General features: G+C 42.7%; 1 protein-coding gene across 2 annotated transcripts in view; it reads left to right on the top strand.

Annotated features, from left to right (window-relative positions):
* Nucleotides 1-24,915, top strand: part of ZNF385B (zinc finger protein 385B) — a 724,391-nt gene that overhangs the window by 485,717 nt on the left and 213,759 nt on the right. The gene's annotated exons all lie outside the window — the stretch shown is intronic.

The following is a 24,915-nucleotide window of genomic DNA, read 5'->3' as shown; positions in this document are numbered from 1 at the left end:
TCTCCCATTGTTCTTGGATGGATGAAGCTGTGATGATGTGAAACTGGTTCTTCTCTCTCCGGATTCATGCTGCACACATGATGCGGTCAGTAATTAGAGCTAGTCAGCAATTACATGTTGCTTGCTCAGACTTATTGGTCTCCTAGCACCCGGTATAACAAAAGGAGCCGCGATGAAATGATGAGTGTTTACTTCGAAATGTAACTGTCTACAAAATGCTTGAATGCTAAAACGAGAGTGGAGTATAATCTCGTAATCCAAGGTAAGGACGTGGAGTCTATCGGCACTTAGCACCTTGATGATGATGATGATGATATTATTTATGATTGCCAAGATATCATAAAACACAATCACCTGCAATTAGTAGATATAAGGCACATTATTTTACATCAGGGAATTAATTACTTTCCTATATTTCCTTTGCCGGTACTAAGCCTTCTGTGCTAACGCTTCCCTTGAAGATGAAGATGAATGGTGTGTGTTGTGTAAATCACAGGGCATTAGTTTTAAAGTAATATCTATTTTTCATGAATTAATCTCAGTTGCAAACATAATTATAACATTGACTACATTCTAGAAAAATGATTTGAAAATTCTAATTTCGCAAAAGAATCCACCTCACAGACTAGAGCCGCCGTTATAAATCTGTTATAAGATTCCCTAAGCAGCAATTTACATTAAAAGTGACAAATGGATAATGAATATTACATTTATTTTTTTTTAAATTCAATTTAAAAATTCGAGCGGTGGGATCTTTTGTCACTTAGCACTGGATAAAATGGTGATGATGTGTTATGATGGCAAATTTCCAGGAGATGAAAATTGCTTTGGTTTCAAGGTTGTAAATATTTTCCTATAGGTAGGTATGTTCACACAGAGCACGGAAAGAGAAATTTCAGAAGACCCCTATAATTTGTAATGATTTATACTGTATTATTTACTTGTGATGATGACCCAATTTCTTATGTATCCTTTGAATACTATGACATTCTTTCTTTCACGACCTGCCAAAAAAAGTTAAACATTTTTCTATATAAGTTGAATTTATAGTTGGTAGTGTAGACTGTCATCAGAGAAGGGAGACGAAGCGAGAAGTTAACTCTACATTACAATAAAAAAATATATATATATATGTATATATATATATATTGGTATATATATAGAATAAAGCAGCACTAGCAAGCGGTAAATAGTCTACCAGGCATATGCCAATCTCAACATAGTGAAAAAAATTGAAAACTACCTGCTTGAGAAAGGCTCACACTTGGAGCTGAAACATTGCTGAAAGCCCATATGAGCTATTAAATCATCTACTATATAATTGTCTAAGGGTCACTTCCATCTGTCTGTCTGTCTGTCACGGATATTCATTGGTCGCGACCTCTGTCTGTCATGGAAATCCAAGTCGCTGACTGGGCGTGGAAAAACGCCCACGACCATTGCCACGACCAATCAGCGACGGGCACAGTCCGGCGGCAACATGGCCACTCCTTCCTCCCCACAGTCAGTGCCCACTCCATACTCCCCTCCAGTCAGCGCTCACACAGGGTTAACGGGCCGCGGTGTAACGCACTCCGTTTACGCTGCTATTAACCCTGTGTGGCCAACTTTTTACTATGCATGCTGCCTATGCATGCAAATCCTGTGTACTCAGTGTATTATTCTAAAATCTTCACAAATAAACTACATACATATTCTAGAATACCCGATGCGTTAGAATCGGGCTACCATCTAGTCTTTCATAATTTTCTAAAGAGGTGTACTGTCTTCAATATTTTTCACTATATACACACGTGGTCAAAATTGTTGGTACCCCTCGTTTAATGACAGAAAAACCCACAATGGTCACAGAAATAACTTGAATCTGACAAAAGTAATAATAAATAAAAAATCTATTAAAATCAACAAATGAAAGTCAGAGATTGCTTTTCAACCATGCTTTCACGGAATTTAAAAAAAAAATAAAACTCATGAAGTAGTTTGATAATATGAAAAATCATCAATACACACTAGCACATAGGCAAACATTGGTCCATGTGCAGTCTGTTGCACACACGGACAGCGCAGAGATCAAATAAACATCAAAAATGAACATGCCCCGAAATAAACTATTGTAAATAATAGATCAAGATTATGGAACTCTTAGTGACTATCAGTTTTAGCCAGTATGTGATGATATGTGAATAATGTCCTAGATGCAATATTAATAGCTAGGCTAATATGCTGTGTATGTGATCCATGAGCTTATAGTTAATATCCAGTAATCTAGTCTGGGATTTCTTTTATGATCCAGCACTTAATATGGCTACGACCTCAGCTGTCATCCTCAGCTGCATCGATGCAAAATTGATGTTTTTTTGTAAATTGTGTTTATCTATGTAGAAGAGAGGCATGAATAAGTAAAAGAAGCAACAGATTTGGCATGGTATGAAACTGTTTAGTATTGCTCATCTGCAGTGCTGGAGCTCTGGGAATGATCAGCGCCAGCTTGCTATTTTATGTGATGTTAGTGCCTTTTTCCTGGTTTTAAAAGAAAAAAGCATACCGTACAGTCGTTTTGTCTTAGGTATTGAAGAATATGTTGGCAATGCTGATGCACAATGAGAATGTCCACTTTATGTCACGGTTCCACCCCTCAGTGTGTCTGGGGGTAGAACCGCCCAATCCGGTACAGGGGTGTGCTGAAGCTGTCAGTACTTGATTCACAGATTGGCCATCCAATCTGGTACATAGGCATACTGAGCTGTCAGTGTGTTGATTGACAGCTCGACTATCCAATCTGTGACTGAGAGGCGTTCGCTGTCTCCAAGTGTTCACTAACTCGGTTGATTGCCATGCTACTTAACTGAGCTGCTTCTCCCAGACCTCTGCCAGACGTACATTCATCTAGTAGGTTTGTGCTCCCTGTGCCTTGACTTCTGTATGCTTGATCATTTGCTGCCTGACCTTGGACATAGTTCTGATCATCCGACTGTTTAACCCTTCCTGCTCTGATCCGTTATCCTCCCGGTACTCTGAATGTTACCTGACTACGCTTTTGTCTCTTCCTTCTGTTTATGACGTACCCTCCTGGCTTCTGACCTTGGACTCCTTGACCATTCTGACTAATGGCTTGGCCGTGAGAAGTGGCTAGTAGAGTTGAGCGACCTTGACCTTTTTAGAGTCGAGCCGGGTTTTGCGAAACCCGACTATGTCCAAAGTCGGGTCGAGTGAAATCGGCCGATTATGACGTAAAGTCGGGATCGACCGAAACACGAAACCCAATGCAAGTCAATGGGGCAGCATAGTCGGCAGTGAGTGGGGGCCAGGAAAACACCTAGAGTGCCCATTTTAATGTCAAAACCATCCATTCTTCTTAATGAAGCTTGTCAAGCGTAATTTACCTTATAATAATTGGAAGGCATTTGAAATTGGGGGTCATTTGGCTAAAGTTGTGGGGGGTAGGGCTGGTTCAAGTAATTAGTGGGCCCAGGAAATCTGGACCACGTCACGGCAGTGGAGCAGGGAGAGGTAAGTATTTCAACTTTGCAAGTGCTGTGAACCTGAGCAAGCAGGGGGGGCCCACTCGTTGGCATTGGCACTGGCACAGGGCCCCTCAAAGTACAGCGGTGTGTTTGCACGGCGGGGGCGCCTCCCACCGGCAGCAACACTTTTGCGTACTATGAGAGGCCCTGTGCCAGTGACGTCGCCAACTAGTATTCCTCCCCCCACCTGATGAAGGAACCTGCACTTTCATCTGCACCTTCCTCTTTGTCCCCGTGTAAGGTGGTATGGTATGCGGGAAGAGCAACCTGACTTTCAGCAGGGTCACAATGTTGTTGTGTAGCGTGCACGGGGAATGTTGCGTTATGGGTCAATGTACCAGCAGACTCATCTATCACTGGCTGGGCAATGGGCACGATGAAGTGGAAACACAGATATAGGCCCAAAGAAGAAAGTGGGCTAAATGCAGTTCAAAATTGGTAACACAGGAATAACCAGGGGGCATTGCAGTGGAGGACAACTGGAATGAGAGGCTGACACAGAGAGTAGGGCCAAATCAGTAAGTAGTCGAAATGCAGTTCAAAATTGGCAACCGTAGTAAACAGGCGGCACAGCTTTGTTCAGTGGAGGAGAACAGCAAGGAGTGGCAGACACCGATAGTAGGCCCCAAACCAACTAGTACGCCAAATGCAGTTGTTCCATTTAACCACAATTTAATGAGAGCCTGAAGATAGAAGCTCAGGAAAGGCAACCTGGGGAACACCTTGGAGTGTAACACACCATCTCTCTCCACCCCATACCCATTTTGTATGGCCTAATGCAGTGTACTTTTCTACAACTACTAAACGAGAGTCGGAAGACCGAAGCAATGGCAAGGAAACCTGGGGAACACCTTAGAGTGTAACACACCCTCTCTCTACACCCCATACCCAATTTGAAGGTCTAATGCAGTGTAGTTTCCAAGAACTACTAAACGAGAGCCGGAAGATCGAAGCTCAGGAAAGGCAACCTGGGGAACACCTTGGAGTGTAACACACCCTCTCGCTACACCCCATACCCAATTTGAAGGCCTAATGCAGCGTAGTTTCCAACAACTACTAAACGAGAGCCGGAAGATCGAAGCTCAGGAAAGGCAACCTGGGGAACACCTTGGAGTGTAACAAACCCTCTCTCTACACCCCATACCCAATTTGTAGGCCTAATGCAGCGTAGTTTCCGACAACTACTAAACGAGAGCCGGAATATCGAAGCTCAGGAAAGGCAACCTGGGGAACACCTTGGAGTGTAACACACCCTCTCTCTACACCCCATACCCAATTTGTAGGCCTAATGCAGCGTAGTTTCCGACAACTACTAAACGAGAGCCGGAATATCGAAGCTCAGGAAAGGCAACCTGGGGAACACCTTGGAGTGTAACACACCCTCTCTCTACACCCCATACCCAATTTGAAGGCCTAATGCAGTGTAGTTTCCAAGAACTACTAAACGAGAGCCGGAAGATCGAAGCTCAGGAAAGGCAACCTGGGGAACACCTTGGAGTGGAACACACCATCTCTCTACACCCCATACCCAATTTGAAGGCCTAATGCAGCGTAGTTTCCAACAACTACTAAACGAGAGCCGGTAGATCGAAGCTCAGGAAAGGCAACCTGGGGAACACCTTGGAGTGTAACACAACGTCTCTCTACACGACGGAAGGGCTGATTCTTAGGAAGGAAGGCTGTTGGAAATAAGCATTGCGCGTCCGAGGGTGATTAGATTCTTATTAGGTATATACTCACCCTCGGACGCGCCCTGCTTCTTTATTTGGAATGAATGTTTATTTGCAATGTGGTGTTGACTTTCTCTATTATTTTGGTAATTAATGATTTTATTATTTTCATTATTTTGCATCTTCTCGGCAATAATATAAAGAAGACGCGACAGGACAACACTCGGTGGATGCCATATGTGTGTTTTCAATTTAAAAAACCTTTCAGTTAACTACTTGCAGGAGAAAGTAATTGTAGCTGGTGGCCATTTTTAGTACTGTACCAGATTTTAGCTGTTTGTTTGTTTTTAATGTCAAAATGTCTGCATTTGATATCTCACCAGTATTTTCTTTTTTATAAGCAAAATCCTTTTTTTTTTATTTTATGATGTTGGTTCAAGGGGTACACGGGCAGCAGTAGACAGGTCAGTGGAGGCCTAGTGGAAGGAGGGACCGCAGACAGGCTTCGAAGCCCTAACATAATAAATTGGGCTGCCTGTAGGCAATTTAAAATTGGTTCCAGGGGAACACGGGCAGCAGTAGACAGGTCAGTGGAGGCCTAGAGGAAGGAGGGACCGCAGATGCGCCAATGTTTCCCCCATACCAAATTTGTAGGCCTAATGCAGTGTAGTTTCCAACAACTACTAAACGAGAGCCGGAATTTCGAAGCTCAGGAAAGGCAACCTGGGGAACACCTTGGAGTGTAACACACCCTCTCTCTACACCCCATACCCAATTTGAAGGCCTAATGCAGTGTAGTTTCCAACAACTACTAAACGAGAGCCGGAATATCGAAGCTCAGGAAAGGCAACCTGGGGAACACCTTGGAGTGTAACACACCCTCTCTCTACACCCCATACCCAATTTGAAGGCCTAATGCAGTGTAGTTTCCAAGAACTACTAAACGAGAGCCGGAAGATCGAAGCTCAGGAAAGGCAACCTGGGGAACACCTTGGAGTGTAACACAACGTCTCTCTACACGACGGAAGGGCTGATTCTTAGGAAGGAAGGCTGTTGGAAATAAGCATTGCGCGTCCGAGGGTGATTAGATTCTTATTAGGTATATACTCACCCTCGGACGCGCCCTGCTTCTTTATTTGGAATGAATGTTTATTTGCAATGTGGTGTTGACTTTCTCTATTATTTTGGTAATTAATGATTTTATTATTTTCATTATTTTGCATCTTCTCGGCAATAATATAAAGAAGACGCGACAGGACAACACTCGGTGGATGCCATATGTGTGTTTTCAATTTAAAAAAACTTTCAGTTAACTACTTGCAGGAGAAAGTAATTGTAGCTGGTGGCCATTTTTAGTACTGTACCAGATTTTAGTTGTGTGTTTGTTTTTAATGTTAAAATGTCTGCATTTGATATCTCACCAGTATTTTCTTTTTTATAAGCAAAATACTTATTTTTATATTTTCTGATGTTGGTTCCAGGGGTACACGGCCAGCAGTGCCCTGGTCAGTGTAGTAGTAGTTGAAAGAATGGACCGCAGACAGGCATCGAAGGCCTAAAATAAAAACACATGGCTGTAGGCAATTTTAAATTGGTTCCAGGGGTACACGGACAGCAGTGGTGTGGTCAGTGGAGGCCTAGTGGAAGGAGTGACCGCAGACAGGCATCGAAGGCCTAAAATAATAACACATGGCTGTAGGCAATTTTAAATTGGTTCCAGGGGTACACGGGCAGCAGTGACCTGGTCAGTGTAGTAGTAGTTGAAAGAATGGACCGCAGACAGGCATCGAAGGCCTAAAATAAAAAAATTGGGCTGGCTGTAGGCAATTTTAAATTGGTTCCAGGGGTACACGGGCAGCAGTGGTGTGGTCAGTGGAGGCCTAGTGGAAGGAGTGACCGCAGACAGGCATCGAAGGCCTAAAATAATAACACATGGCTGTAGGCAATTTTAAATTGGTTCCAGGGGTACACGGACAGCAGTGGTGTGGTCAGTGGAGGCCTAGTGGAAGGAGTGACCGCAGACAGGCATCGAAGGCCTAAAATAATAACACATGGCTGTAGGCAATTTTAAATTGGTTCCAGGGGTACACGGGCAGCAGTGACCTGGTCAGTGTAGTAGTAGTTGAAAGAATGGACCGCAGACAGGCATCGAAGGCCTAAAATAAAAAAATTGGGCTGGCTGTAGGCAATTTTAAATTGGTTCCAGGGGTACACGGGCAGCAGTGGTGTGGTCAGTGGAGGCCTAGTGGAAGGAGTGACCGCAGACAGGCATCGAAGGCCTAAAATAATAACACATGGCTGTAGGCAATTTTAAATTGGTTCCAGGGGTACACGGACAGCAGTGGTGTGGTCAGTGGAGGCCTAGTGGAAGGAGTGACCGCAGACAGGCATCGAAGGCCTAAAATAATAACACATGGCTGTAGGCAATTTTAAATTGGTTCCAGGGGTAGACGGGCAGCAGTGACCTGGTCAGTGTAGTAGTAGTTGAAAGAATGGACCGCAGACAGGCATCGAAGGCCTAAAATAAAAAAATTGGGCTGGCTGTAGGCAATTTTAAATTGGTTCCAGGGGTACACGGGCAGCAGTGACCTGGTCAGTGTAGTAGTAGTTGAAAGAATGGACCGCAGACAGGCATCGAAGGCCTAAAATAAAAAAATTGGGCTGGCTGTAGGCAATTTTAAATTGGTTCCAGGGGTACACGGGCAGCAGTGGTGTGGTCAGTGGAGGCCTAGTGGAAGGAGTGACCGCAGACAGGCATCGAAGGCCTAAAATAATAACACATGGCTGTAGGCAATTTTAAATTGGTTCCAGGGGTACACGGACAGCAGTGGTGTGGTCAGTGGAGGCCTAGTGGAAGGAGTGACCGCAGACAGGCTTCCAAGGCCTAACATAACAAACTTGGGCTGGCTGTAGGCACTTTTAAATTGGTTCCAGGGGTACACGGGCAGCAGTGGTCTGGTCAGTGGAAGTCTAGTGGAAGGAGTGACCGCAGACAGGCTTCCAAGGCCTAACATAACAAAATTGGGCTGGCTGTAGGCACTTTAAATTGGTTCCAGGGGTACATGGGCAGCAGTGTATGGTCAGTGGAAGTCTAGTGGAAGGAGTGACGGCAGACAGTCTTCGAAGGCCTAACATAACAAAATTGGGCTGACTGTAGGCACTTTTAAATTGGTTCCAGGGTAACACGGCCAGCAGTGGCCTGGTCAGTGTAGTAGTTGTAGAAAGAAGGGACCGCAGACAGGCTTCGAAGGCCTAACATAACAAAAATGTCAAAACAATGGTATTGTCAGTGCCAGGCATTGAAGGATGTCAGCGCCTAGACTACACATTGGTGAAGCTGTGAGAGATAATTTTGCTAGTGGTAGAGCACTGTTTGAGCTGGGGGGGGGAACTGTCTTGTGGCCGGCGTTACAGGCACAGGGCCCCTCATATTACAACGGTGTGTCTGACGTTGGGTGCGCACCACCACCGCCAGAGACACTTTATTGTACTATGAGGGACCCAGTGGCAGTGCCGTCGACCAAAAGCGGCCACACCCACCTCTTCAGACAAACAGCACTCTCAAGGGTCCAAGCGCAAAGTGGCGATAGCACGGCCCCGTGTGGGGAGTTTGGCCATTTCGTGAGGTGGAAACATGTCGTATGCTGGACAATCAGGTGAAGAAAATTACGAGATTGGAAAAGTCATTCAGAATAGTCCACAGGCAAGACCTTTTCATAGGAAAGCTAGGTGTCAGCCGGGCAGGGTGGGGCAAAAGATTTTGAAATCCAGTTGTGGTTCATTTTAATGAAGGTTAGATCATCTACATTTTGGGTAGCCAGACGAGTCCTTTTTTCTGTTAGTATTGAACCTGCAGCACTGAATACTCTTTCTGATAGGACACTAGCTGCCGGGCAAGCAAGCTCCTGCAATGCATATTCTGCCAATTCTGGCCAGGTGTCTAATTTGGATGCCCAGTAATCAAATGGGAATGACGGTTGAGGGAGAACGTCGATAAGGGATGAAAAATAGTTTGTAACCATACTGGACAAATGTTGTCTCCTGTCACTTTGAATTGATGCTGCAGTACCTGTCCTGTCTGCGGTCATAGAAAAATCACTCCACAACCTGGTCAGAAAACCCCTCTGGCCAACGCCACTTCTGATTTCTGCCCCTCTAACACCTCTGGTCTGCTGGCCCCTGGAGCTCGTGTGAGAACGATCACGGGCGCTGTGTGCAGGGAATGCCAGAAGCAAACGGTCAACAAGAGTTGATTGTTTTGTTGCTAATATTAGTTCCAAGTTCTCATGTGGCATAATATTTTGCAATTTGCCTTTATAGCGAGGATCAAGGAGGCAGGCCAACCAGTAATCGTCATCGTTCATCATTTTTGTAATGCGTGTGTCCCTTTTGAGGATACGCAAGGCATAATCCGCCATGTGGGCCAAAGTTCCCGTTGTCAAATCTGCGGTTGTGCTTGGTTGAGGGGCAGTTGCAGGCAAATCTACGTCACTTGTGTCCCTCAAAAAACCAGAACCCGGCCTTGCCACGCCACCAATTTCCCGTGCCCCCGGGAAAGCTTCCTCATTAAAAATATACTCATCCCCATCATCCTCCTCATCCTCCACCTCCTCTTCGCCCGGTACCTCGTCATGTACACTGCCCTGACCAGACAATCGCTGACTGTCATCAAGGCTTTCCTCTTCCTCTGGTGCAGACGCCTGATCCTTTATGTGCGTCAAACTTTGCATCAGCAGACGCATTAGGGGGATGCTCATGCTTATTATGGCGTTGTCTGCACTAACCAGCCGTGTGCATTCCTCAAAACACTGAAGGACTTGACACATGTCTTGAATCTTCGACCACTGCACACCTGACAACTCCATGTCTGCCATCCTACTGCCTGCCCGTGTATGTGTATCCTCCCACAAAAACATAACAGCCCGCCTCTGTTCGCACAGTCTCTGAAGCATGTGCAGTGTTGAGTTCCACCTTGTTGCAACGTCTATGATTAGGCGATGCTGGGGAAGGTTCAAAGAACGCTGATAGGTCTGCATACGGCTGGAGTGTATAGGCGAACGGCGGATATGTGCGCAAAGTCCACGCACTTTGAGGAGCAGGTCGGATAACCCCGGATAACTTTTCAGGAAGCACTGCACCACCAGGTTTAAGGTGTGAGCCAGGCAAGGAATGTGTTTCAGTTGGGAAAGGGAGATGGCAGCCATGAAATTCCTTCCGTTATCACTCACTACCTTGCCTGCCTCAAGATCTACAGTGCCCAGCCACGACTGCGTTTCTTGCTGCAAGAACTCGGACAGAACTTCCGCGGTGTGTCTATTGTCGCCCAAACACTTCATAGCCAATACAGCCTGCTGACGTATGCCAGTAGCTGCCCCATAATGGGAGACCTGGTGTGCAACAGTGGCAGGTGCGGATGGAGTGTTTGTGCGACTGCGGTCTGTGGACGAGCTCTTGCTTCTGCAGGAGGACGAGGAGGAGGAGGAGGAGGGGGTGCGAACGGCTACAGACAACTGTTTACTAGACCGTGGGCTAGGCAGAACTGTCCCAAACTTGCTGTCCCCTGTGGACCCTGAATCCACCACATTTACCCAGTGTGCCGTGATGGACACGTAACGTCCCTGGCCATGCCTACTGGTCCATGCATCTGTTGTCAGGTGCACCTTTGTGCTCACAGATTGCCTGAGTGCATGGACGATGCGCTCTTTAACATGCTGGTGGAGGGCTGGGATGGCTTTTCTGGAAAAAAAGTGTCGACTGGGTAGCTCGTAGCGTGGTACAGCGTAGTCCATCAGGTCTTTGAAAGCTTCGCTTTCAACTAACCGGTAGGGCATCATCTCTAACGAGATTAGTCTAGCTATGTGGGCGTTCAAACCCTGTGTACGCGGATGCGAGGCTAAGTATTTCCTTTTTCTAACCATAGTCTCATGTAGGGTGAGCTGGACTGGAGAGCTGGAGATCGTGGAACTAGCGGGGGTGCCGGTGGACATGGCAGACTGAGAGACGGTGGGAGATGGTATTGTTGCCGCCGGTGCCCTAGATGCAGTGTTTCCTACTACGAAACTGGTGATTCCCTGACCCTGACTGCTTTGGCCTGGCAAAGATACCTGCACAGATACAGCAGGTGGTGCGCTAAATGGTGGTCCTACACTGCCGGAAGGGATGTTGCGTTGATGACTAGCTTCATTGGCCGAGGGTGCAACAACCTTAAGGGACGTTTGGTAGTTAGTCCAAGCTTTCAAATGCATGGTGGTTAAATGTCTATGCATGCAACTAGTATTGAGACTTTTCAGATTCTGACCTCTGCTTAAGGAAGTAGAACATTTTTGACAGATGACTTTGCGCTGATCAATTGGATGTTGTTTAAAAAAATGCCAGACTGCACTCTTTCTAGCATCGGATACCTTTTCAGGCATTGCAGACTGAGCTTTAACCGGATGGCCACGCTGTCCTCCACCAGGTTTTGGCTTTGCCACGCGTTTTGGGCAAGATACGGGCCCGGCAGATGGAACCTGTGGCGATGTTGATGCCTGCTGCGGCCCCTCCTCCTCCTCTGCTTCAGAACTGCTGCCGCCTGCACCCTGTTCCCCCAATGGCTGCCAATCGGGGTCAAGAACTGGGTCATCTAATAACTCTTCTTGTACCTCCTGCGCAACTTCGTCTGTGTCACCGTGTCGTTCGGTGGTATAGCGTTCGTGATGGGGCAACATAGTCTCATCAGGGTCTGATTCTTGATCAGCACCCTGCGAGGGCAATGTTGTGGTCTGAGTCAAAGGACCAGCATAGTAGTCTGGCTGTGGCTGTGCGTCAGTGCACTCCATGTCAGATTCAATTTGTAATGGGCATGGACTGTTAACTGCTTCACTTTCTAAGCCAGGGACGGTATGTGTAAAGAGCTCCATGGAGTAACCCGTTGTGTCGCCTGCTGCATTCTTCTCTGTTGTTGTTTTTGCTGAAGAGGACAAGGAAGTGACTTGTCCCTGACCGTGAACATCCACTAACGACGCGCTGCTTTTACTTTTACCAGTTTCACGAGATGAGGCAAAAGAGCTAGAGGCTGAGTCAGCAAGATAAGCCAAAACTTGCTCTTGCTGCTCCGGCTTTAAAAGCGGTTTTCCTAATCCCAGAAAAGGGAGCGTTCGAGGCCTTGTGTAGCCGGACGACGAACCTGGCTCCACAGCTCCAGACTTAGGTGCAATATTTTTTCCCCCACGACCACCTGATGCTCCACCACTACCACTACCCTCATTACCAGCTGACAATGAACGCCCCCGGCCACGACCTCTTCCACTAGACTTCCTCATTGTTTTAAAAACGTAACCAAACTAACGTTATTTGTTGCAGTCACACAACTTACACGGTGAGCTATAACTTCAGTATGATTTAGCTACCCCTTTACAGGTTGGTGAGACCACAGCGAAAATCAGGCCCAATGTTACACACTCTTTTTTTGGTGGCTGCAAATTAGAGAGATGCCCCACACGCAGGACTGTCACTGAAGCACAAATGTTAATATTAATGTCACACTATTATTTTTTTTTTATTTTTATTTTTTTCAGGAACACTTTAGAAACCCCCCCCAAAAAAAAAAAAAAGATTTTTGCAGGGAGAATTTAGAAAACAAATGTAACAAACTATATGCTTTCTATGGGCCACTGAGTGAGAGATGACGCACACAGGAATCAGGAGTGGCACACAAGCCCAGAGGCCAATATTTTTCTACCAATGATTGATGGAGTTATTTTCTCTGGTAGATTTTGGAACCCAAATCAAGGAAAAAAAATGTAGGCTTTCTATGGACCACAATTGGAGAGAGAGAGAGAGAGAGAGAGATGGCACACCCAGGAGTCAAGACTGGCACACAAGCAGAAAGGCCAATATTAATCTCCCACTGTTTTTTTTTTTTTTTTTTTTTTTTCAGGGAGACTTTAGAAAAAAAAATAATAAAAAAAATATGATTTTATCAGGAAGAATTTAGAAACCAAATAAAATAAAATGATTTTTTCAGGGAGAATTTATAAAACAAATAAAAACAAAAATAGGCGTTCTATGGCCCACTGACTGAGAGATGACGCACACAGGAGTCAGGAGTGGCACACAAACCCAGAGGCCAATATTTTTCTACCAATGATTGATGTAGTTATTTTCTCTGGTAGATTTTAGAACCCAAATCAAGGAAAAAAAATATAGGCTTTCTATGGACCACAATTGGAGAGAGAGAGAGAGAGAGAGAGAGAGAGAGATGGCACACCCAGGAGTCAAGACTGGCACACAAGCAGAAAGGCCAATATTAATCTCCCACTGTTTTTTTTGGTTGTTTTTTTTTTTTTTTTTTCAGGGAGACTTTAGAAAAAAAAATAATAAAAAAAATATGATTTTATCAGGAAGAATTTAGAAACCAAATAAAATAAAATGATTTTTTCTGGGAGAATTTATAAAACAAATAAAACCAAAAATAGGCGTTCTATGGCCCACTGACTGAGAGATGACGCACCCAGGAGTCAAGGCTGGCACACAAGCAGAAAGGCCAATATTAATCTCCCACTGTTTTTTTTTTTTTTTTTCAGGGAGACTTTAGAAAAAAAAATAATAAAAAAAATGTGATTTTATCAGGAAGAATTTAGAAACCAAATAAAATAAAATGATTTTTTCAGGGAGAATTTATAAAACAAATAAAACCAAAAATAGGCGTTCTATGGCCCACTGACTGAGAGATGACGCACCCAGGAGTCAAGACTGGCACACAAGCAGAAAGGCCAATATTAATCTCCCACTGTTTTTTTTTTTTTTTTTCAGGGAGACTTTAGAAAAAAAAATAATAAAAAAAATGTGATTTTATCAGGAAGAATTTAGAAACCAAATAAAATAAAATGATTTTTTCAGGGAGAATTTATAAAACAAATAAAACCAAAAATAGGCGTTCTATGGCCCACTGACTGAGAGAGAGAGAGAGAGAGATGGAACGCTTAGTACTGGCACACAAGCCCAAAGGGCAATATTAATCTCCCTTTTTTTTTCCAGGGAGAATTTCTAAAACCCAAAAAAAAAAAAAAATAGGCTTTCTATGGCCCACTATTTGTGAGAGAGATGGGACGCTCAGGACTGGCACAGATGGCACGCTCAGGACTGGCACAGAAGCCCAGAGGCCAATATTAATCTCCCTTTTTTTCTGGGAGAATTTATAAAACCAAAAAAAAATTTAAATAGGCTTTCTATGGCCCACTATTTGTGAGAGAGATGGCACGCTCAGGACTGGCACAGATGGCACGCTCACAACTGGCACACAAGCCCAGAGGCCAATATTAATCTCCCTTTTTTCAGGGAAAATTTATAAAACAAAAAAAAAAATAAATAGGCTTTCTATGGCCCACTATTTGTGAGAGAGATGGCACGCTCAGGGCTGGCACAGATGGCACGCTCAGGACTGGCACACAAGCCCAGAGGCCAATATTAATCTCCCTTTTTTTCAGGGAGAATTTATAAAACCCCCCAAAAAAATAAAATAGGCTTTCTATGGCCCACTATTTGTGAGAGAGATGGGACGCTCAGGACTGGCACAGATGGCACGCTCAGGACTGGCACAGAAGCCCAGAGGCCAATATTAATCTCCCTTTTTTTCTGGGAGAATTTATAAAACCAAAAAAAAATTTAAATAGGCTTTCTATGGCCCACTATTTGTGAGAGAGATGGCACGCTCAGGACTGGCACAGATGGCACGCTCACAACTGGCACACAAGCCCAGAGGCCAATATTAATCTCCCTTTTTTCAGGGAAAATTTATAAAACAAAAAAAAAAATTAAATAGGCTTTCTATGGCCCACTATTTGTGAGAGAGATGGCACGCTCAGGGCTGGCACAGATGGCACGCTCAGGACTGGCACACAAGCCCAGAGGCCAATATTAATCTCCCTTTTTTCAGGGAGAATTTATAAAACCCCAAAAAAAATAAAATAGGCTTTCTATGGCCCACTATTTGTGAGAGAGATGGCACACTCAGGACTGGCACACAAGCCCAAAGGCCAATATTAATCTCCCACTGTATTTTTATCAGGGAGAATTTATACACCCCACAAAAAAAAATACAGAAAAATGAAAAGGCTTTCTATGGCCCACTATGTGAGAGAGATGGCACACACAGGGATGGCACTCTAGCAGAAATGCCAAATTGCCAATCTTAATCTCCCACCAAAAAAAAAAAAAAAAAAAAAACAGGGAATGTCCTACAATTACTATCTCCCTGCCTGCAGTAATCTCAGCCAGGTATGGCAGGCAGCTACTATCTCCCTGCCTGCAGTAATCTCAGCCAGGTATGGCAGGCAGCAATAAGGAGTGGACTGATGCACAAATGAAATAAAAAGTGTGGACAAACAAAAAAGATAGCTGTGCAGAAAGGAAGGAACAAGAGGATTTGTGCTTTGAAAAAAGCAGTTGGTTTGCACAGCGGCGTACACACAGCAATGCAGCTATCAGGGAGCCTTCTAGGGCAGCCCAATGAGCTACAGCGCTGAGGGGAAAAAAAAAAAAAAAAAACTTCCACTGTCCCTGCACACCGAGGGTGGTGTTGGACAGTGCAAATCGCTGCAGCACAAGCGGTTTTGTGGTTAATGGACCCTGCCTAACGCTATCCCTGCTTCTGACGAAGCGGCAGCAACCTCTCCCTAAGCTCAGATCAGCAGCAGTAAGATGGCGGTCGGCGGGAACGCCTCTTTATAGCCCCTGTGACGTCGCAGACAGCAAGCCAATCACTGCAATGCCCTTCTCTAAGATGGTGGGGACCAGGACCTATGTCATCACGCTGCCCACACTCTGCGTTTACCTTCATTGGCTGAGAAATGGCGCTTTTCGCGTCATTGAAACGCGACTTTGGCGCGAAAGTCGCGTACCGCATGGCCGACCCCGCACAGGGGTCGGATCGGGTTTCATGAAACCCCGACTTAGCCAAAAGTCGGCGACTTTTGAAAATGTTCGACCCGTTTCGCTCAACCCTAGTGGCTAGCGTCAAACTTTAGATGTGCAAGGACTGTATTAATGAATGCTTTGCAATGACAAATAAAAGTATTTTAATGCTACATATGCCGTAACAAAGTTGGACAAAATACTATAAATTATAACTGGGCATCTTGCCTTATCAAATTACCCTGGGTAGTGCATTCCAAAGAATTGGTGCAGCACTCGAGAAGTCCTGAAAACAGGAGTGGGAGGTTCAGATTATTGAGGATGTTAATCTTAGGTCATTAGTAGAACGGAGGGCACAGTTAGGGTAGTAGACTGAGATGAGGGAGGAGATGTAGGGTGGTGATGAACCATGAGTGCTTTGTGGGTGAGCGTGATAAGTTTATATTGAACTCTGGAGTAGATGGGTAACCATCGCAAGGACTGTCACATGGTAGAGGCAGCGGTGTAGCAGTTGGAAAGGAATATGATCCTCGCTGCTGCATTCAGGACAGATTAGAGGGGGAAGATTTTAGTAAGAGGGAGACCGATTAGTAAAAAGTTGCAATAGTTTTGACAAGAATGAATAAGAGCAACAGTAAGAGTTTTGCAGAGTAAAAGGTAAGAAAAGGTCCAATTCTAGAATGTTTTTGAGTTGTAGGTGACATGAGCGAACAAGTGATCGAATATAGGGGGTAAATGAAAAATCTGAATCAAATTTGACGTCAAGACAGTGGGCATACTGCTGGGGAATAATGGTAGACCCACACACGGAAATGGCAATATCGGGCATAGGTAGGTTAGTGGAGGGAGGAAACACAAGGAGTTCAGTTTCTGACAGAGGGAGGACATAATGTTAGAGACGGCGCAAAGACAATCGCTGGTATTTTGTACTAATGAAGGGGTGATGTCAGGACAGGAGATGATGTGTATCATTGGGATGATTGAGTGTCATCAGCATACATCTATCAACGAGAAGCATGCCTGCTGAGAATAGGAGGGAAGGGACAATCATCATTGGCCATTTATTGCCCTGCATTGTCCACCTATGCTGAGAATACTGATTAACTCAGAGAATTATTGTATTTGGAGGCATTACTGTATTTATAGACACAAGTGCACTAATATAGAGCTAGTGATCAAAGGAATTCAGAGTGATCCCTACCATGATGGGTGTTATTTTTTCCCTTTTTTAGTCTTTTTGAAACTTTATTTCAAATGAGTAGAGACCATTATGCTAAATATAAATTACATTTGCCTATTTTAAAAGTAAATAAGATTTGATATTTTGTCAAAAATTTTGTCAAAGCAAGGAATATACCTGAAATAATAGAATAGTAAAATTGTGAGTTGCTTAATATGGAGAAAGCTACAAGGAGTTGTGCACTGATCTGAACTAAGCGAGGTAGATGATATTGGAACATATTTAGAATAAAATATATTCATTCTGAGACATCTTCTAATATAACTATATGCAGTCAAAAAAGGAAAAATCCCTGCAGCTGCGTCTCAGAGAACATTGACTCATGATGTCTTAAGTCATGTCACTTATTATAGACTTTCGTACACTTTCTCAGCAGTCTTCAACTCTAAATCTAGCTCTACTTAACTAAAAGTTTCGCTTGGGTTTTTCCATTTCAAATAATATTATTTTACCCACTGTAAGCTGATTTTTTAGAAACAAATTTCCCTATAATTTTTTAAATAAATCTGTATAAATATTTTGAACCCTTTTTTGCCATATATTTCTTCTAGTCAACAGTTACAACAGAGCAAAGCTGTAGCTGGTCATACCTTACCCGTGCCAAAAATTCTGGATAAAAGAGGGGGTTTCCCCTGGCTTTGTGGGGTTGCCATTATGAGGCATCTGATTTAATAATGTATTGATGTCCCCCTGTAGAGATTTATGATTTTTGATTGCAAGAAGAATAGTGACAATATGGATAGCTCAAGTTAGTTTACGCATCCATAGAGAACTGACTGACATCGGAATGCACAAAATATTTTTTTTTACCAAATTCAATGAAAATATTCTCCTATTATATTCGGGGGGGCCGACATAAGGGCTAATTGGGGCACTGATTTTTAAAGTATCTTATAATACAGCCCCTAAGGGTCCATTTATACTCCAAGGTTATCATGGGCGAGCATTCCTAGGAATGCTTGTTTCTCAATAATGCAATTGAATGAGAAATGTGGCGATTCATAATCCGTGCTGGCAAAAATCCAAAGTACCATCAAAGATAAAGGTATGGTATGGATGTAGTTTATTTTGTAAATACGTCGCAAGGTTTTCAAACCTTTTCATCGCGACAAAACTACAATCAATGTTTCTCAAGAATCTTGCAGTCCAAATAGAATATTGATAACCCAATGAAGAAGCAAAATGGGTGAAATGATCTTTTGTGCAGCATTGTCCTGCATAATCTTGCTCACAATAGCAAAAGCAACATGTGGCCTGGCGTTGTGTTAAAGATGGCTCCTGAGACACTTTGGGGAAATGGCCATACCATTTGTTTTCTTATTACATCAATTCGAGTGAAGATTAGAGGGCTTTAGCTACCATACATTATGCCGCCCCACACCATCATTCCAGGAGCACGACTGGTGTGATGTTCCTTGTGGTGGACATATGGTCTCCAGATGGTGACAGGTGGTTGGACTTAATCAATGGAGGCTGGAATGGAGGTCTGTCCATTTTGGAGATTAGTCAGACTTTTGTCTTTGATGCATGGAGACCATGTGAGCAATATCATGAAGAGGCCTTTACAAAGAAATGTCACATCGGTCCTGCATCCAGGATTATGGAGTTGGGGGTGGCATAATATATGAGCATAATAGCCGAGCCTTTCTTCTTTATTCCAGGTACACTACCAGCTCAATTGATTTGTTTGTGTAACTAGTAGTATGACCATTTCTCCAAGATGTCCCAAAAAATATTTTTCAACAATAATTGCCAGGTCAGATGTTGCTGGTTTTACTGTTAGCAACTTGTGGGGTCTAAACATACTGCCAAGTCCTGTAGCATCTCCGGACTTGTCTAACATCGAGCACATCTGGGATGTCATCAGTCGGCAATTGCAAAGGGAGCTGCCAGAATTGGATCTTGATGATTTTCTGCCCAAGTGCACTCAGTGCGGCAGAAAATTTCTCAGACAACCATTAATAACCTCATTGATAGGAACCAAAGCGTGTAAGTGCGAGGATTTCTGCACATTGCACTCTTACCCAATAATTAATAAATCGATATGTTTTGAAAATGTTGTATTTATTTATTCCTCATTTTCATATTTTTAACATGTTTATCCATCCTCTGATTTCCATAATTATGCAACTTTTTTCTTAATGTTGCAATTTCAATATTGATAAGTCGTTAATGTCATATTGTATTATTGTATTACACTGTAATGAGCTATGAAAGGTATAAAACAGCTTTAAATCATTTATTTAGTTAATTAAATCTTATATACAATTATTATAATGTTTGATTTCCCATTCTCCACTGTCCAGTATAATACTGTTAATGCTTTTGGTCTTATATGTGGCAGGGGATGCCCACTGAATTAAGGCATGGCTTGAAACTGTTTTATACTAGTATCACATTGCTCACACTGCCTTTTTGACAGAATAGCTCTATACAGATAATATAGGATCCACCATTCACAGTAGGACACAGATCACCTTCTCCCTCACCCTGCACAGAACCCTCTGCACAGAGCACAAAGCGTGCCCAGGAAACTCTTTCATAAAAGTAAATGAATATCTTCAGTTGTAAAACTCGTCTCCAAATGTTGATAACAGCAGTGCAACCATAATCATATACGAAAAAAATTAATAATATATCTAGAAATTATAAAAATGTATTAGCAAAAAATAATATTCATCACAACTTGGTACAAATACGGCAGACATGGTGCCCTATATCGTCATCGTTGAGTGCTTATGGAAATTGCTTTGTATTGGAACACCTGTGCTATGTAGTTTTAGTAACAGACAGTGGGATGCCATGGTCTATGTCTCTATATACCATTCAAAACATGGATATTAGATGCTACCATCCTCTACGTCAGGGGTCCCCAAGCTGTAGCTCGGGAGCCACATGTGGCTCACGGTCCCATGAATTGTGGCTCGTGGCTGTCTGTCAGCTTGGTGAATTAGCTCCAGTTCTAGCAAACCGGTATGAAGAGCAAATCAAAAATGGTGCATTTTGTGAGCAACCCTGCACAGAAGAGCAGACCTGGATGCACATATACTGGTCTTAGGGGTTTTGAAATGATTTAAGTATGGTACGCTGGAGACAAGATGACACCACCTGTCAGAGGAGATGTTTGAAGCTGGATGTGACAGTGTTTTGGGAGTGCTTTATAGGAGAATACTGAATGGGGGTATTGGAACCCCTGGATCTTAGTATACTGCTTTGGCGTGATTTTTGTGGAAAAGCTTTGGTTAACCATTATGCCTACAATGGGGGCTTTGGTTGCCACTATTGTGAGGGGGCGGGAGCTGAATGTGGCTCGCCACCCTCTCTCGAGGCTGGATGTGGCTCCCGACCCTCTCAGAGCTGAATGTGGCTCTCAAGATCAGAAACGTTGGGGACCTCTGGTCTACGCGAATATAGTTTTGGATTTGGAAACCCTTGGACTATGGCTCTTCAGACATCTCTTCACATCCATGTAGATAACATGGCCAAAGCCAAGGCTTTGTTTAGGGATGGTAAAAGTTGGATTAGTTTGTAAATCCATTGCACCCAGCTATTTGTTCATCATATTTCTTGGTATGATATACCTTGACAAGATTGGTATTATAATGGTCCGATGATCACTGACGTAGACGTTTCTATGTAATGCAGCCTCAGTCTTTCATTGCCCATCCTGTGTTGAGTTGCCGGCATTTCATTTCTTTCCTTCCAGGAATGTTGGATAAGAGACACGATTGTCATCTGATCTGTGATGTGCTTGACTGAGCACTTTTACACTCAGATGCTATTAATACGACCTGACAGTGCTAAAAAGGCATTGAAAGGTTTATTCTGGTACCATCATCCCAATGACCTTTTCTGACATATGTACATATTTACTAAGCAGCGCTGTCAAATCAGAGTAACAATGTATTCTGCTGCTCATTTTTTTTGCTCATCTATGGTCGGTTATCATATAAGTGTCTATTAAAGGGGTTGTCCAATGAAAACAAATTAACCTATCAACAGGTGGGGTATCCTACTGCTGGGATCAGCAGAACATTAGAATGGATCAGCAGTGCGCATGCTACACCACTGATCCACTCATTCCCTATTGAGATTCCATTCATCGCACTTGACTTTTTCCAGCTGCCCCATACAGAATGAATGGAGAGGCGGTTGGACATCTTACCTTCTGTTCCATTTTGTAAAGGTCATAAAAGTTCACCGTCTCGGATAAAAATTCCCTGTTTTGCCGATAAATGCACTTCCCAGCTTTCGGACACGCACTAATCAGCAAATGATCAAAAAATATCTTGTTTTCACTGGACAACCATTTTACCTGTATGAAGACTATAATTTACATGCCCCAAGCAATTTATAACTATTGTGTAAACTGGCTTTAAAAGATCAGCTATGTGCAAATAAAAAGGAAAGGGGCGCCTGGTGCATCCCTCCTACGAAGGTAGGGAAAGTGAAGCAGCCATTGACTGACCACAGGGATCGCATAACATAGCTATGTCACGCAATTCTTGGGAGAACCAATGTCGACACAGTGGGAACAACGTTGGCACCGGAGGTGAATATAATTGTTATTATTTTACAAGGGGTAATCAGAGGGACTGAGAAGGGGTTGTCCAAGTCAAGTAACAGAAGTCATTTATATGTGTTGTTCGAATCCTAAATCAACATCTAATCTAAAGACTACTCCTCTGGTTAAGGTTCTGTGGGATGGGAAATAAAAGGTAACATTTATGTGTGCAGGTTGAACATTTTCACTGTCACACTTTCAAATCCTTTAAATCCTCTAATCTTCATTTACAGCCATGTAGAACATGTTGTCTTAGGTTTTTCAAGAACTTGGCAATCAAGTTGTTTGGCCACATGCTGTTCCACCTTTTGATGTCCAATGCCTGTCCATTATTCGGATGTCTGAAGCTGGAAAATAATCATTCATCATTATGAATTACATGTGGGAATTCCTAAAAAATATGCATTAAAAGCTAAAATAAGAAAGTGAGCCACTCTCTAAGAATTATTGCATTCAGATTTTAGCACTGCCATGGAAAGTGTCTGGATGTGTTACGATATGTGCTAAGTTGTAAGAGGAGGTTCAGAGCTACAATAGAAAGCATATTTTATTTTTTTTTGTAACATTTACAAGTCATTAGTGAATGTATTTCCAAAACTGATGAAATAATTGAACAGGTGGCTAACAACAAGCTGCAAAAGATCAAGATGGTTTTTATATTCCGAGAGCGTAGGTATATTTTTTTAAGTTTTCCTTTTCTTTTATAATTAGTTAGCTGATCCTACTCATTTCTGTAACACTTGAGGATGTTCAAAAGGGTCAGCAACAGACTGGACAGCTGCCCAAAACGGTGGCGGTGGAGTATTTGACCAGACCTGTCAATCAACCTCTATGAATTGAAAAATAACTTTCCCATGTTAAGTGTTTTTCGATCGGAGGAGGCTGATGGGCCGGACATTTTGTGGACAGGGAAACTGTACGTCTTTGAGGATGGTTACACTAAAAAGTGCAGTAGAAGAACTTATTATAATTATATATTAGTTGTAACACAAAATCCTGCCACTGCCATTGTTGTTAGAATAAAGATAAAGTTGATTATCCCTTTAAATCTGGCTCCTTGCTTTACTGCTTTCCAGTTTTTATTTGTGATCATCACCTATAATGGTGGAATTATGCAATGAATTGGAATTATTGCACTATTTATTGCTGCCAGTAGGGGCAATGATGTCTTAAAAGAGTTGAATGAAATAATAATAAAGGATCTGAATTTTCCAGAAAAAGCTCTACTTATCTATAGTCTATGTCTGATATTGCTATCTCATTTATTTGAAGGATGCATAAAAAAGATTACATTTTAACTAATCTCTTAAAACCCTTTAAAAACTTTATTATAGGTGTAATGTCTTCTCAGACATGTATGCCATATATTGTCATAAATGTGAATCCTCCCTCGTGACAAAAGAGGTCCCCATTGCTGAGCTATTTTTGGAATTCCCATTATAGTCAATGGAGGCAGCCAAGGATGCATAACCACCTCTCCATTAACTCCTGTGAGAAGGACAGGAGACCCCCGTTCCAGAGAAAGGTGCAAGTTCAGAGGATTGCTACTTCCAATAGGTGGCACTAGAGTGCTAGGCCTCATCCTCTCTGAAGAGGAAATTTGCATATTTAAATTCCCAGAGGATCATGCATGGCATATAAGTCTCCTCACTCTGCCATGCCAGGCCAGGATTGTCACTCTCCACATGGAGAAATGTTACCCCTTAGATCCCAGTCTTAAGTCTCTCACCTAGCCAAACCAGATCTCATACTGTGCACTGATGAGAGGCAGCACCTGCAAATTGTGATTCTGGTTTTGCTTTTATCCTAAGTCATATGGCAAGGCTCATTAATGGATCGATATTGGCATTTAGGATGGCTACTTCCAATAGGTGGCGTAGAGTGCAGGGTAAATGTGCGCCGAGCCTTACTGTGATCTTTGGGAGGCAGAATGAAAAAATCAACAGAAGGTGAAGAATTGATTTTATTTATTTGTTACGCCATTCCTCATGCTGTATAAGTGATTAGGTGACTTTATTCTTCGGGTTATTGCGGTTACAGCGATACCAGATTTATATCGGGTTTTTCTGTTTGGTTGCTGTCACACACTGAAAAATGCTTTTTAGTGCATCACCATTTTTTGATAGCTATAATTTTTCCATATTTCAGCTGACATAGTCACGTGAGGTCTTGTTTTTTTTGCGGGACGAGTTGACGTTTTTATTGGGTACCATTTTCAGGTGCATGACAAAAACCAGCAATTCAGGAATTATGTATTTTTTTTCTTTTTATGCCTTATTTTTCAGGTCAGTACGATTACAGAGATACCACACTTATATATTTTTTTATGTTTTGGAGCTTTTACATAAGAAAACTATTTTATAGAAAAAAATAATTATTTTTGCACCGATTTTATTCTGAGAGTTAAAACGTCTCTATTTTTCCACTAATGGAGCTGTTTTTTAGCAGCTGGATTTTTTTTGCAGGAATAGATGATGTTTTCAGCAGTACCATGCTTATTTATATTTGTCTTTTTGATCACGTTTTATTCCACTTTTTATTTGGCAGTGTGATGATAAAATATAGTTTTTTTGCCTTGTTTTTTTATTTATTTTACTAACGGTGTTCACTGAATGGGTGAACTAGTGTGACAGTTTTATAGGTCAGTGTGTTCCGGACGCTATAAAAATGCGGAAAATCTGCAAGTAAAAAACGCGCAATCGTTTTTAGTAAATGATTGTAGCAATAAAGTTTTCACAAAGCCGAATACCAGGAAGTATCAAAAACAAAGCATCTTTATTTAAAACATGACACGTCTTTAAAAGACAAAAAACGCAGTGTCAAAAACGCAATAAAATGCATTTAAAAAAAACGCTATAAAAACGTCATAGAAAAATGCAAGTAACGTACTACGAATACTACCACATCAAAAACTCACCAAAAGCTCATCTTCGGAACGTAGCCTAACAATTATGCATTTGTTTAATATTTTAACGAAACAGCCTACAAACTGAAATGACTCTGTTACCATTTGCATCGAAAGAG

The sequence above is a fragment of the Ranitomeya imitator genome, chromosome 7, assembly GCF_032444005.1.
Source record: "Ranitomeya imitator isolate aRanImi1 chromosome 7, aRanImi1.pri, whole genome shotgun sequence".
In the NCBI taxonomy this organism is placed as follows: domain Eukaryota; kingdom Metazoa; phylum Chordata; class Amphibia; order Anura; family Dendrobatidae; genus Ranitomeya; species Ranitomeya imitator.
The sequence above is the reverse complement of the archived record's forward strand: the minus strand, read 5'-3'. Positions and strand labels throughout refer to the sequence as shown.